The sequence below is a fragment of the Prionailurus bengalensis genome, chromosome B3 (assembly GCF_016509475.1).
Source record: "Prionailurus bengalensis isolate Pbe53 chromosome B3, Fcat_Pben_1.1_paternal_pri, whole genome shotgun sequence".
In the NCBI taxonomy this organism is placed as follows: Eukaryota; Metazoa; Chordata; class Mammalia; order Carnivora; family Felidae; genus Prionailurus; species Prionailurus bengalensis.
In genome coordinates this window covers 30,755,622-30,768,943 of record NC_057355.1, presented here as the reverse complement: position 1 = coordinate 30,768,943, position 13,322 = coordinate 30,755,622, and the positions used below count along the sequence as shown (strand labels likewise).

The 13,322-nt window shown below is 54.1% G+C and overlaps 2 protein-coding genes across 2 annotated transcripts in view; both read left to right on the top strand.

Annotated features, from left to right (window-relative positions):
* LOC122468002 overlaps positions 1-8,842 on the top strand; it is a 121,187-nt gene extending 112,345 nt beyond the window's left edge. The window contains exon 6 of the mRNA XM_043554506.1: positions 8,741-8,842. The gene's annotated coding sequence lies outside the window, so the exon portion shown is untranslated. The remainder of the gene's footprint in view (positions 1-8,740) is intronic.
* LINGO1 (leucine rich repeat and Ig domain containing 1) overlaps positions 8,807-13,322 on the top strand; it is a 75,892-nt gene continuing 71,376 nt past the window's right edge. Inside the window, exon 1 of the mRNA XM_043554950.1 lies at positions 8,807-8,915. The gene's annotated coding sequence lies outside the window, so the exon portion shown is untranslated. The remainder of the gene's footprint in view (positions 8,916-13,322) is intronic.

Genomic DNA, 13,322 nt, shown 5'->3' with positions numbered 1-13,322 from the left:
GGGGGGGGGGGGGGTCCTTAACTGTCCCAGGAGTTTACTATAGACTGATTGGCATTGGGATCCTGAGGAGCTAGGGTCTGCAGGATCTCCCCACCTGGCTCTCAGCCCTATTCCCTGGTCCCCACCCAGCTAGAGCAGTTTGACCCTTGTCTCCCCTCCCTGCCCCTCCCCCGTCAGCCCTGCCCCTCTTGACCCCGAAGACTCTTCCTGGCCTGAGCCTCCAGCACGTGAGCACTGTACAGGGAACCCAGCACTGAGTCCTACTTCTGTGCTGCTCTGAGCTGGTCCCAGCCCTGACAGTCCCGCAGATGGTCTGGCCACCACTTTGCTCTCACAGACTCATGTCCTGGGATTTCTGGTTTGCTGGTTTGGCTTCCCTGGTGCTGACTGCCTTCCCATGAGTGTCACCTTGCTATGGATCCAGCCCTGGCTGCCCAGACTGCAAATCGAGCCAGAGTCCTAGGTGCCCTGTCCTAGAAGGGGGCTTGGGGAAGATGGGAAGGAGGAAATGTTGTCCTGTTTTGAGGGAACCCCTAAGACTGCTGTGTGCATGTGGATGCAACCACCAGAAACTGTGAGGGCCCAGAAGGTGGGTTTCTGGCTCTAGGAGATACTCGTGAGTGGGGTTCCTGGAGGGAGTGTTTCCTGGAGGAGGTGCTGGTGCCCAGTGGGGGCCAGTGAGGATGTGGAGGAGGTGACTTGGAGGGGGAGGTCCTCACCAGTGGGTAGAACAGCGTGAGTGAAATTGTCCTGGGTGCCTACTCTGCTGGGCTCTGTGCCAGCTTTGTACCCTGCCCTGTACAGCCTTCGGGTGACTATTATTAGCTCCATCTACAAGATGGGGAAATAGAAGTTCAAAGAGGCTCAGGGACTCCCCCAGGGTGACCTGCTGTCACCAAGGCATTGTCAGGCCTCTACCCCAGGTCTGGCATCTTTTCAGGCTCCTAAGTGGAGGGAGTGAGGGAGAGTCTGAGGAAGAGGGGGAGGGAGGCTGGCGCCCGCCAGAAGCGTCAAACAGCTGCTGACTGTGACTTTCCGGGGAGGGGGTGTGGATGGGGGGTGGCTTTCTGAGTTGGTCCTATTCCTCCCTCCCTCCCCCTCCCGTGGGAGAACCCTCACGATGAGAGAGGTTCCCGCCGCGCCCCCTCCCTGGAGAGGCCGGCAGTTTGCCTTTTCAGAGGATAATTCCCCATTATACAGAGATATTTAGCCTAATAGAAGCCGACAGATCATTCAGGGCAGTAATGTACTCCGGCTTCAAGCGTTTAGTTTCCTCGGCCTGAACTCTCAGATTAAAGGCTCCTTGCTCGTGCCCGCCCCACAACGATGCCTGTGACCTTGACTGCAGTGATGGGGTAGGTTTCTCCCTCCCTCTTTCCCTCCTCCTTTGCTGGCTTCCTCCTCCCTCCCTCTCTCTCTCTTTCTTGGGGAAAAAAAAAAGGTATTTTCCTTCTTAAATATTCAGTTGAGAGGCTGTTGCTTAAACCCTGCATGCTCTGGGGACAGGCGGATTGTGCTTGACTGCCAGCGGGGCACGGGAACACCTGGCTGGCCCAGAACACTCACTCAGCCACATGGGGCCAGCGGGTGTGCTGAGCCTGGTGGGCAGTCTGGATGCTGGACCCTGTGGTTGGGCGTGGGCCCATGGAAGCCGGGCAGATGGTCTTCCCCGGGCTACGACTTCTCCCCTTCCCCCTCTGCCCACCCCCTGCCCTTGTCCCGGGGCTGGCTCCCAGGGGCCTGGCCCAGTACCCTCAGTGAACGGGAGACTCCTAGGGCAGGAGGTTTCATCTGATCCTCGGGCCTGGACATCCGGGGAAGGATCTAGGGAACACTAGTGGCTGGATTTGAGGGGCAGATGGCAGCAGAAGTGGCGCCTGACAGCCGTTCATTGATCAAGAGGGTGGCTTCCGGAGCTGTCTCGTTCTGGCCCCCGCAGGATCCACTTGTCAATTCATCCATCCAGGCTGCCCTCTGTCTTTCCTTTGTCTTACCTTCTCACCCCTCTCTCTGCTGCCCCTGCCCCCCTGTCATCTGCTCACCAGGCTGCCTTTTTGAGCTGCCTTGTGCTTCTGTACAGGCAGCAGGGGGCATGTGAAAGCACCAGGTATCTGGATTCAAGCTGGTCCCGGGTTCAAACCCGGACTCCAGGACTTACGAGCTGTTTCTGTTCTATTTAATATTTTGAATTTGGACAAGTTCCTTAATCTCTCTGAAGCTTCATTCTCTCACCTGTAAAGTAAGAGCATCCTGAGGGCTCAGGGCGTGATGTGGCGCGAGAGTGGCACTAGGTCTGGCAGCCCTCCCGGGCCCCTCCCCCAGATGCTTCGGCCTCTCCTACCCAGATGCCCTCTGTCCCTCTCTCTGTCCCTCTTGGCTAGAAAAAGGGAAGGTGGTCAGGAGGGGTGCCTGGCAAGGCGGGCTCTGGTTCTCCCACTCACAAGCTGCCTGTGTAAGTATGAAGGGAAGAATGAGGCCGAGTTGGAGGGACCTTTCATGAGTTCATTTTCTGGGCAAAGCCTAGTGCATGGGCACAGGTCTGATTTGAAGGAATCAACTTAAGGGGCTGTGGCTGGACTGCCAGGGGAAGACAGGGGAGGATGTAGGAGCAGGGGCCTGTGTAGCCTGGGAGGAGAAGCCATCTGGGCTGGGACTCCCAGGTTGCCCAGGGATGGGCAGAAAGAACCTGTAGCCATCAGGGATGAGGAGTGTTGGCAGCTGGATGAAACCCCAGGTGGAGGAGAAATTTCTGCACTTTCTGGAGCAGGGGTGGTGGGATGACCACTGGGGGTGAAGGAGGGGAAGTCCCTCTTAGGTGTTTGACCACAGAGGGAATCTGGGGCTGATGTGCTATGGGAACTTGGGCTGGTCCCGTTTCTTCTCTGGGCCTCAGTTTCCTCCTCCTATAAATGAGGTTGATCATCCTGTCCTGTGTGCCTCATGGGATGGGCAGAAGATCCAGTTAGAGAATATATGGGCATGTTCAGTGATCTATAATGTAGTACTAATGATAACTATCATTCTGGTCATTACCTTGCTTTCTTTCCACTCTGTGTGACACCCACTTTGATCCACGCAATCTAGCCCCGATTCATATGCTGATAGAATTAAACATGGCTGAAAGCAACCTCTCCATTTAGTGCGAAATCTCCACCCAACATACATGGTCCCTAGACCTCCACTTGCATGCCCCCAGGGACAGGGAGCTCACTGCTCCTCATGATGGGCAAAAGACTGTCTCCCTAGAATCTTTTTTTCACTGGGCTCAGTTCTGCTCTCTGGGCACATAAATGCTAAGTGTCTTTGTCAGAGACTTAGAGTCCTGACCAGGCCCTTGAGGCTTCCCCAGGGAACCTGGGTTCCAGGCCCACCTCTTCCTGTCAAGGCCCCAGTGAGCAGATTTCACATTATCAAAGACCTTCTATATGGGTACATAGATGCCTGGGCATGGCGTTCTGGAAGTAACTGCACTGTGCACTGTCTCCAGAGCTGAAGCAATGGGCTCGCCCAGCCTCTATGTCTCCTGGCCACCAGGGTCCATGGAGTCCACGACTAGAGTCCTTGGCCACTCTCTATACTAGTGGTTCTTGGAGCTCTTCACAGAGTTTACCCCAGGTTCTGGTAACTCTCTCTTATATACTGTTGTCTATTCCTAGGGCACATGGAAGGCTTTGAATAAGAGACCCTGCCTCCCTAATTGACCCCTCTTAGGCTGGACCTACCTTCAAGGCTCCATTCTAGTCTCTGCCAGAAAAGTTGTTCCAGGCAGGGCCAAGGACCAGCCCTGCTAGTGCCAGTGAGAAGCGTCCCCAGGAGCCAGTGTGACCTACTTTCCCACACTCCTGGATGTGGTTATTTAGCTAACCACTGAGTGACCCAGCCCATGGCTTTCTGCCTCCTCCGCAAGGATGTCATGAGGGCCTTGCTCATGGCTGGCTGGAATGCATTTCATCCTTTCAAACAGCTAAGAGAGGACATGCAGTTATCCCGCGAGATTCTGTGGATAACTGAAGTCAAACTTGCCATTGTCTTTCCTGTGTTCTGTGTAGCACTTCTAGAATTTCTATTAGAATGGATGTGAAGCCTACTGGTCTGAGCCCAAATTGGCTCTTTTAGCCACCCCCTCTTTTTTTTTTAAGTTTATTTATGTATTTTGAGAGAGAGGGAGAGAGGGAGAGAGAGAGAGAGAGAGAGAGAGAGGCAGAGAGAGGGAGAGACAAAATCTGAAACAGGCTCTGTGTTGTCAGCGCAGAGCCCGACATGGGGCTCGAACTCACAAACTGTGAGATCATGACCTGAGCCGAGATCAAGAGTTGGATGCTTAACCGACTGAGCCACCCAGGTGCCCCCAGCCCCCCCTTTTAAAACAAAAGGGGAAGGATGCTAATATTTATAAATGCCAGTTCTTGACATATATCATTTCACTGACTCTTCATCACAGCCTTGTGTGGGAGGATTGTAGTTGCCTCTCGGAAGAGGAGGGAGCTGAGCCTTGGGAAGAGGCAGAACTTAGGGTCCTGCAGCTAGCAAGAGGCAGAGCTAGGGCTCCAAAGCCTGATTTTCCCCAGCCTCTGTGCTCACAGGCCCAGCCAGCTGAGGGTCTGCTCTGGGCCAGCCACCCGCCTCTCTTGTCTTGCCCGAACCTGTCTTCTTTCTTGGACAGTCTTGTCAGCCTGGGGGTGGGACCCAATCTCTCCTCCTCCCACAGACCACACACAGGACCAGGGAACAGAGCAGGGGCTCTGGCAGAAAGATGCAGAAAGATGTGAGGCTCAGTATGGGCGGGGGGGAGGGCAGTTTTCGTGGCCCTTGCTCATCTGCTGTGTCAGTTTCTAATGGTTTAAGTTTTACTGGGGGGGTGGTTGTAAAAGCAGGACGTGTGTGTGGTAGAAGATAGGAGTCATCCTTGATTCCTTTCCTTGCCCACTCCCTCACATCCAGCCATCTGTGGAGGGGCTCTGCTACAGCACGCACTCCGAATCTGTTGAGTCCGCCCTCAGCTGGCCCAGGCGCCACGTGACCGGCAGCTGTGACAGCCAGCCCACTGGGTCCTTGCTCTCCTGCCCGCGCCTTTAAACCCAGTCTCCACTCAGCAGCCCCAGGGAACTTTTCACAATGAAGGAAAAGTCGCAGCCTTTTCATCACACTGAAGGGGAAGCTGAAAGCCCTTACCTCCGTCCCGAGGGCCCAGCCTCCCTCTGCTTCATTCCTCACAGTTGCCCACACTCTGCCCACCTCATGCCAGGCCCCTGGCCTGCCTGCTGCTCCTCAGAAACACCGGGCTCCTGCCCACCTCTGCTCCCCTCCTCCTCCTGTCCAAGGAGAGACGGATTTCTTATCCTGTAGGATATGAATATATGAATTCAGGTCTGACGTCTGCACAAAGACCTTCCCCCGACCCACCAGCTGGAGTAACCCCTAGTCCCACCCCAGGACCTCTCTCACACTACTCGGTTTGATGATCTTATTTGGACTTGTTGCTCTTTGCAATGAACTTGCTCATTTATTTGCTTATCATCTGTACCCCCATCCCCTTGAGAGTATCAAACTTGTCTGTTTTGTACCCCCACTCAATCCTCAGGACCAGCACCCACCCCCCCGCTCCTGTCCTGCCTATTGTACACCTAGAATATAGTAAATGCTCAGTAACTATTTGGAGAAAAAAATGAAAAATAACAGAAACATGGCAAGGAGAAATAGATTACACAACTGTGGATATAGGAGCAGTTAATAATGTCGTGTGTGTGTGTGAGTGTGTGAGTGAGTGAGTGTGTGTTTGTGTGTGTGTGTGTGTGTGTGTGTGGCTTGGAATCATCTGCTCTTTTAATGAGAGGGCTGGGCCTGAGCCTGAAGCGCTACATACATGTGCACACTGGTCACACACACACACACACGCATGTGCACACATATGTGTTTCCCTGTTGGGTAGCAGCATAATCTCTGGTGAGTTTTTTCACCTTTTAGGCCTCAGTTGCTCCACCTGTGGAATGGGGCTGCTGGGGCTGGAGGTGGAGGCCTGGATGCCATGGCCTCTGGATGTCAGCCCTTGCCTGTGGAGGGACACCATGGGCAGTGTGCCCGCTGGCCTGCCGGGCTGTACTGAGCAGGCTGGGAGGTGTTTAGATAAGTCCGCTCGTCACAGGGCTGCTTCCCGCTGACCTCTGAGGTGAGGATCTCGCCCAGGCAGGAGGGAGTGGGGGGGGCGGCAGGAAGTGGGCACAGAGGCCTGAAGACGTGAGCTTTGCTGCTAGAAGGTGGATTGCGTTCACAGTTGAGGTCTCTTGGATGCACCAGTAGCTTGACCTTGATGTGTTTTCATTTTTGTGTGCGCGCTTGCGTTTTAAAAACTATTTCAATACATTAATTTTATTTCTTGAAACTTTTTCTTGCAATTGCCACAGAAAGAATTTTTATGAAATTTAAAAGGGAAAAAACAACACACACACACCTGTATTTTCACCAACCCAAGACAACAACTGTCCCCTGCCTGCCTCCTTGCCCTTTTCCTGTGAAGACAATACTGGAACCTTGCAGAACGTGTTGGCGGGGGGGGGGGGGGGGGGGGGGGGGGCGGGGGGGAGGTAGAAGGGGCTCTTGACCTTAGACAAGTTACTTCATCTCTCTATATAGGCCTTAGTTTCCTCATCCAAAAAAAGGTAATGCATCATAATTGTGCCCTCTTACAGTTCTTATGCAGATTACATGAGTCAACGTTTATAAAGCACTTAGAAAGGTGCCTGGCACTTAGTATGTGTTTGTTAAATAAAAGGAGTAAATAAATAGAAAGGAAGGGACACTCATAATGCTGCCATCATGGCACGAAGAGGCAGCTGTGGGAGTTTGTCCTTAGGGTCAGAAATCAAGAGCTCAAGCTCTGACTCTGCCCTTAGTCCCCCATGTAACCAGGAGCACATATGGCTTCTTTAAGATTCAGCTCCTCTGTCTGTAAAATGGGTATGTAATCTGCACCCCATGATGCTGCTGCACAGGGTGAGGGGTAACGGATGCACGTGGGCTCAGTGAGCACAGGGCCCCTGCACAGCACTGCAACCCAGTCCCCACCTTCATCCGTCTTCTCAGTTTTCTTGCTCAATATTGTTATAGCTCCGTGTTGCTACCAGCCTCCGTGTTTATCATTTTTAATGGCTGTGTGATATTCCATTGAGCAGAGGTGTCACAACGCACTTTGTCATCTCTATTGTGGGATGTTTAGGCAGCTTCCAGTATCTTGCTGCTATAAATAACCTTTCCGTGAACATCTCTGTGGCTGGAGCACTTCCCCTCTGATGGATGATTTCCCCAGGCAACTTCAGTGACATTCGTTGAGGCTGCTTTATCGGGAGGACTGAGGGGCGGGCAGTGGGACTAGGAGCTGGGGGAACAAGGTTCTGGTTTTTCCTTTGTCTGTCTGCCACTCTCTCACACACTCTCTCTGTATGACCTTGAGCAAATCCCTTCCTTTCTCTGGACCTCAGTTTTCTTCAAGTGTTGTGGCCAGGGACTGAGAGAGGCTTGGTCCAGAGCTGTGCTGTCCCCTGTGGCAGCCACTAGCCATCTGTGGCTATTTTTATTTAAATATAAATTAATTAAGGGGCACCTGGGTGGCTCAGTCAGTTAGGCGTCCAGCTCTTGATTTTGGCTCAGGTCGTGATCTCACAGTTCACGAGTTCGGGCCCCATGACAGGCTCCATGCTGTCAGCACAGAGCCTGCTTGGAATTCTCTCTCTCTCCCTCTCCCTCTGTTCCTCCCTGGCTCGCGCCTGCTCGTGCTCTCTCCCCCTTTCTCTCTCTCTCTCAAAATAAATAAAAAATACACTTTAAATAAATAAATAAATAAATAAATATTAATTCAATAAACTTTAAAAACCAGTTTCTTAGTTAGCCACACTGTGCATGTTGCAGACCCCAGTTGGGGCTGCCGGTGGCTACCACATTGGGCAGCACAGGTATAGAACATGCCCATCATTGCGGAGAGCTCTGCAGGACTGTGCCAGTCGTCATGCCTTCTTCTGGAACTAAGAAGAGGGCAAACAGCCCTTAGCTCAGAGGACTCATTAAGGACCTAACAAGACTTAGTGGCTTTCCACAGGCCAGGGCCTCTGGTAGTGTCCAGAGTCTGAAATATCCGTGTCCTGTGTCTTTCTCCAAGAGAGAAGCTGGGCAAGAATATGGGCCCAAGAGAGGTGGCCCCAGCAGGGGACAGTGCCCCAGGGAGGCCGGCATGAAGACAGAGTAGGTGGTCTCCTGATTTCTCAGCCGGGAGGGCAGCTGGAGGACAGGTGCCGCAGCTCTCTGCGCTGTCCTCTCTGGATTCTTTTAGAAGTCTGGCCTAGAGAGCAAAGATTGCTGCCTCGCTCATCTTGCCCTGCGCTGGCTGCCTGGGGCCCTAAGCCCGGTTCTGGGCACTTGCTGGGAGAGGAGCTGTGAGAAGCGAGCCCACGGCACCAGGAAGAAGCTGCTTCCCTCCCCACCACCACTTGACATGCCCGCTCTGGCCACACCTGCCCCCTCCTCTCCCCTTCCACCTTCTGCAGTTGCTTTTCTGCAGCCTGGAGGTAGCACGGGGGCGGGGGAGAGGTACCCAGGGCAGGGGAATAGAGGAAGTAAGCGGAGAGAAACTTGGCTGGCTTTGGTCTCGCCTTTGCCGAAGCGTGGCTGCCTTGTGCCCTGCCCCCGTGCCCAATGCTCCTCTGTCCCCATATGAACCCTACTGCTCACTCTGGTTTCTCCTGTTTTCCAGGGATCCCATGGCCATGTCCTGGCTGCCTTGAGTCTGTGAGGCCACACAGCCTCCCACCTGCATCTCCAGGGCTCTGTCCCTGTCCAGCCCCTGGACCAGCTTCCGAGTCTACTCCTCACCCCAGCCCGGGGACGCCTCAAGCTTCAGGACTCAGTGGGGCACAGTAGCAGTCACGGTAGGCGGCGACCCCACTCTGCTCTCTCTTGGCTCCTGGGAATACTTAGCTGAGCCTTCTTGGTCTCTGGAATAGGAAGGATACCTTTCTGAACACCATATCTGTCACCGTATCCCTTTGGTTGCACATCGCAAAAAAACTTAATTCAATAAAATGCGAGTATCAGCTCATGTAACTGAAGTATCCAGAGGTAGATGGGGCTTCTGGCAGGGCTTCATCCAGCGGTTCAGTGTGGCCAGGACCTGTTTTCTGTCTGCATTTCTCTGCTCCCTCTTCCTTGGTGGTGGCTCCACCTCTATGAGCATTTCACATGACATGGTCACAGGATGTCTGCCAGCGGTTTCTGGGGCAGTATGCTTCCAGGTTTAAATCTGGGGTCAGGGGTGGAGACAAAATCTGCTTTCTTGATAGAACAAATAAAAGCCCTGGGGTTGATCTCTTGGGCCCTATTGGCAGGATTTGGATCATCCTGACCCCTTTAGCTGGGTCCACAGGTCTTGGAAACTTAAAGGGACTGGGAGTCAGGGTCTGTCCTTCCCCAACCATGTGACCAGGAATGAGGACCGGGTGTTTCCCCAAAGGAAGCTTGGGGTCCTGCTGGTAGAAGGAGTTGCCCCCAACTGAGGGAGGCAAATAACAAATGATCGGTGGAGTCTCCCCAGCTTGGACAGCTTAAAGTCAGTCCCAGATAGATACAGATATGCTGTGGGTCCTTGGGCAGATCCCTATGCCTCTCTGAGCTTCAGTTTCCTTATCTGACGATGAACCTCACCTGGCAGGTGTGCTATGAGAACTACCTGAAACGATGTGTGGGAAGCACTGGTGTCTATAGCAGGTGCTCAGTAAATCCTTTTCTGTGCCCCTTCCCTTTCTCTCCTGGGGAGTTTGGAACATCCTGTTTCCTTCAAACTTGGAAGGAGCTGCATAGGAGGTATTGTCAGGATCCCTAGAAGCAAAGTCTGAGACAAGGATTTGTGAACATGAGATTCACTGAGGGTGGGCTTCTGGGAGAAGGGAGGAAGAGAAGAAGTTGGGGCAGGTATGAGAGCCCCATGAGTGAGGTCGTGGCCTTGGGCTGGTCCAGGGGGCCCTGGTGTAGAGTTGACACCACAGAATTGTCCCCTAGACAAAGTGGCCAGGCTTTTGTACCCCTGTATCAGTCACTGACTGTGGGCCATGCCTGCGGTGCCTGTGGGTGGCCCCCATTTGCAGAGGGCAATTCTCTGGAGAAGGGGGTGCAGTGAGCTGAGGAGGGGCTCTGGGAAGGCACCACTTAATACAGGAAGGCAGGATCCGTGTCCCTGGCCTGACCACTCCTAGAGGAGCCCTGCTCTGCTGCCTCCTCTGGCTTTTGCTCCTCTGGCCCCAGACAGCAATGCCAGTCCCTTCCACTCGCCTTTCAAGAATCTTTTTCCACCCCAGGCCTCCGTGTCCTCCCTGTGCCCCCTGCCTCTTCCCTAATCATTCTTCTTTCCTCCCTTCAACTTTAGTCAGTCATGCAGTTCCCCCACCTACTATGCCCTTCCTTGCTCTCTACCCCATCCTCTTTTTCAGGCCTGTGTGGGTCCCTCCGTCTCTGCTCACTGCTCCAGCCAATGTTTATCTCCTTTAGTTCTTCCTCCAGCTGCACCCTTTTTACAGATGGAAAGGCCAAGGCCCAGTGTGTACTTCCTCACGAATACTTTGTGGGTTCCTACAGCAGTGCCAGAGTGTGTTGCTCTCTTTGCCTTGGCCACTAGGAAGCTCATAGCTGGGTTGTGGCCCATTTCTGAGAAGTGCTGAGGATGCTGGCATACATACAGTTGCTCAGTCGCCTTCCCTCTGACTTCTCTCTCATTTTCTCCTTTTTCTGATTTCTTTTCTTATTTTTCAGCTTGTGCTTTCTCGGCAGCCTCAAACTCTTTTAGAAGGTGGTGGGGTATAAAAAACCAAGAGTGGTCTTGGTTAAAACATTCAGCCAAATACTAGGCTTTCCCCTTCCTAAGGGTAGCTGGGGTGGGAGAGTCTCCCCCAGGCCTAGGGCTGAGCCTGTCCCCAAGGAGACACCAAAGCCTGACCACGGTAGCCCCGGCATAGCACCCATCCTGCCCTCCGTGGGTCGGGAATGACATTGTTCTGCTTCCTACCCTTTTCCCTCCCCCCTTTTCATCTTATCAGAAGCTAATGAAAGAGGCTGGGAAACCCAATCCTCTGGTAATTAAATTTACTTAACGGGTATTCAAGTGGAGTAATGAGAAGTTTAATGCAGTGATTAGATTTTTCTTTAATTAATTAAAATGAGAACCATGTGTCTTGCCAGCAAACCAACTTGACCCTCTGGTTGAAGAGTAGCAGCCAGGGATGGTGGGGGGCTTGGCTGCGTGGCTGGGGGCTGCAGGGTGGATGCAGGCCCCTGCCCCGGCACCATAGCTCCTGGAAGTGAGCCTAGCTCTGATGTCCACCCAGGGCCGTCTCTGACCCCGCTCCCATTTCTGAGCTCTACGAGTGCCAGGACCGGGTAGGCCCGAGTCTCCCAGGGCCGAGGGATCCAACAGTCCCCACACTCAGGCAGCTGAAAGTGGACCCGGAATGGAGGTTTCAGAGGGGGGTCGGCAAGCGTGGCTTAAAGCAAAGAGCACAAAGGAGGGATTTGAGGCACTGCGACAGATGGAGGCATTTTGGGATCACATTTCAATGCACGGGCCAGTGGACACCTTCACCTGCGTGTTGTCAGACCTGGGTTTACCTCCGTTGGCTTTATCAGGGCTAATGGAGTGAGGGCAGTGGGGTGGATAATCGAGAAATCTGAGATAACCCACAAAACACTTCTCCTTGACTCGGGAATGCAGTGATGCCAGAAGGCTGACCATCCTTGCTGTGTTTCTGAAGGCCAGTTAGGAATGCAAGGAAGTACTCCCCCCACACCGGCCCCTGAGCTGCCTCTGCAGGGGTCAGGTGGTGGCTCGGGTAATGGGAATATGAGAATCCCGGCATAGCTGTCTGGAATGGAGCACAGAACGGTCCTCGCCAGGGTAGAGGGTGGGCATAATGAGGACTGAGAAGACAGGTTGCAGCTCCCCAGGGGCAGAATATGTTGTTTTCAAGCAGTGGGTAAGGCTAGGGGGAGTCCTGAGCCCTTCATGGTGGAGAGGCAGAGAACTTCCTTTATTGAGCCTTGACCCTACACCCACACTGAACCTTGATCCTGGGCAGACTGAACCTTGATCCCAGTCCTAGACTGAACCCTGATCCCAGCCCCACACTTAGCCCAGCATTGTCACGCACATGCCAGCTGAGTAACAGGTGCTGGGGTGGGAGGGGTGAGGGGCCCTATTTGTCCATCCTCACTGCCAGCTCTCCTGCCTGTGGGCAGGACTCCTGTGCCAGGCCCCTCACTAGTCCCTGGAATGGCCAAGATGAGTCAGACATGGTCCCTGCCCACAGGGCCGGTGGGGGAGGCGACAAGCAAACAGGCACTGAGTGATCAGAGCTGAGGTGGGGGAGGCCCAGAGGGCTGAGGGCCCAGGATCTGTACTAAGAGCTTCCTCTGAAGGCAGGTGGGAGGGGGAGGTGCTGGAGGCGGGCCAGTGGGGAGGCTGACACTGGTCTGCAAGAGGTGAAGAGGATGGTGCCAGTGGGGGGGCGGCAGGGGTGCTAGGGTGAGCGATTCTCCACCCCACCCCCCCGTAAGAACTGGCTGTGACTCCTCCAGGCCATCCTCAGCTCTGGGGGAACCAAGGGACTCATGTGTGGGGAGGGTTGATGGGGTGCCCGGCACTGGGCTGATAACGTACCTTACAAGGAAAGCATGTTTATCCATTGCATGAGGAGGAAACGAAGTGTGCAGGGACTGGCCTAATGCTACACGGCTGGCCGGGTGGGGCGGGTTCCCAGTGCTCGCCTGCCTGCGGGCCTGCACACTGCTGTTCTGTGGTCTGCAGGGGAATGAACTTACCCTGGGGGGCAGGAGTCAGCTTCTGACTCCTCCACTCCCACCTGGGCGAATACAGCCCCAGCACTGGTGGGGGCTGGGGGTTCGGTGCTTGAGCCCGGGCCAGTCAGACTGGCGTGTGGGGCTTCCTGATGCGGCTGGAGCAGGAGCAGGGAGTGAGGGAAGAGAGGAGGGTCCTGTCTGGGTAGGGGACTAGCCCCAGGAATGAGGGTCTTCTGCTTTCTTCACCCCCCCACTCCTCCCCTCTGCGAATCCCTCCCTCTAGATTCCTCTTCCGGCCCATTTTCCTCCTTCTTCTTTCCTTTCTGAAAAACCAGGCCTAGAGAAACCACCCAGCCAGCTGCCCACTGCTCCCATGTGGGGGAGGGACCTGCTCAAGACCGTGGGGCTCTGCCTCTCTTAGGTCTTTAAGGTAGAGTCTGAAATCACATTATCATGAACGTAAACACAAGGATTGCATTTGCATACTTCTCCTG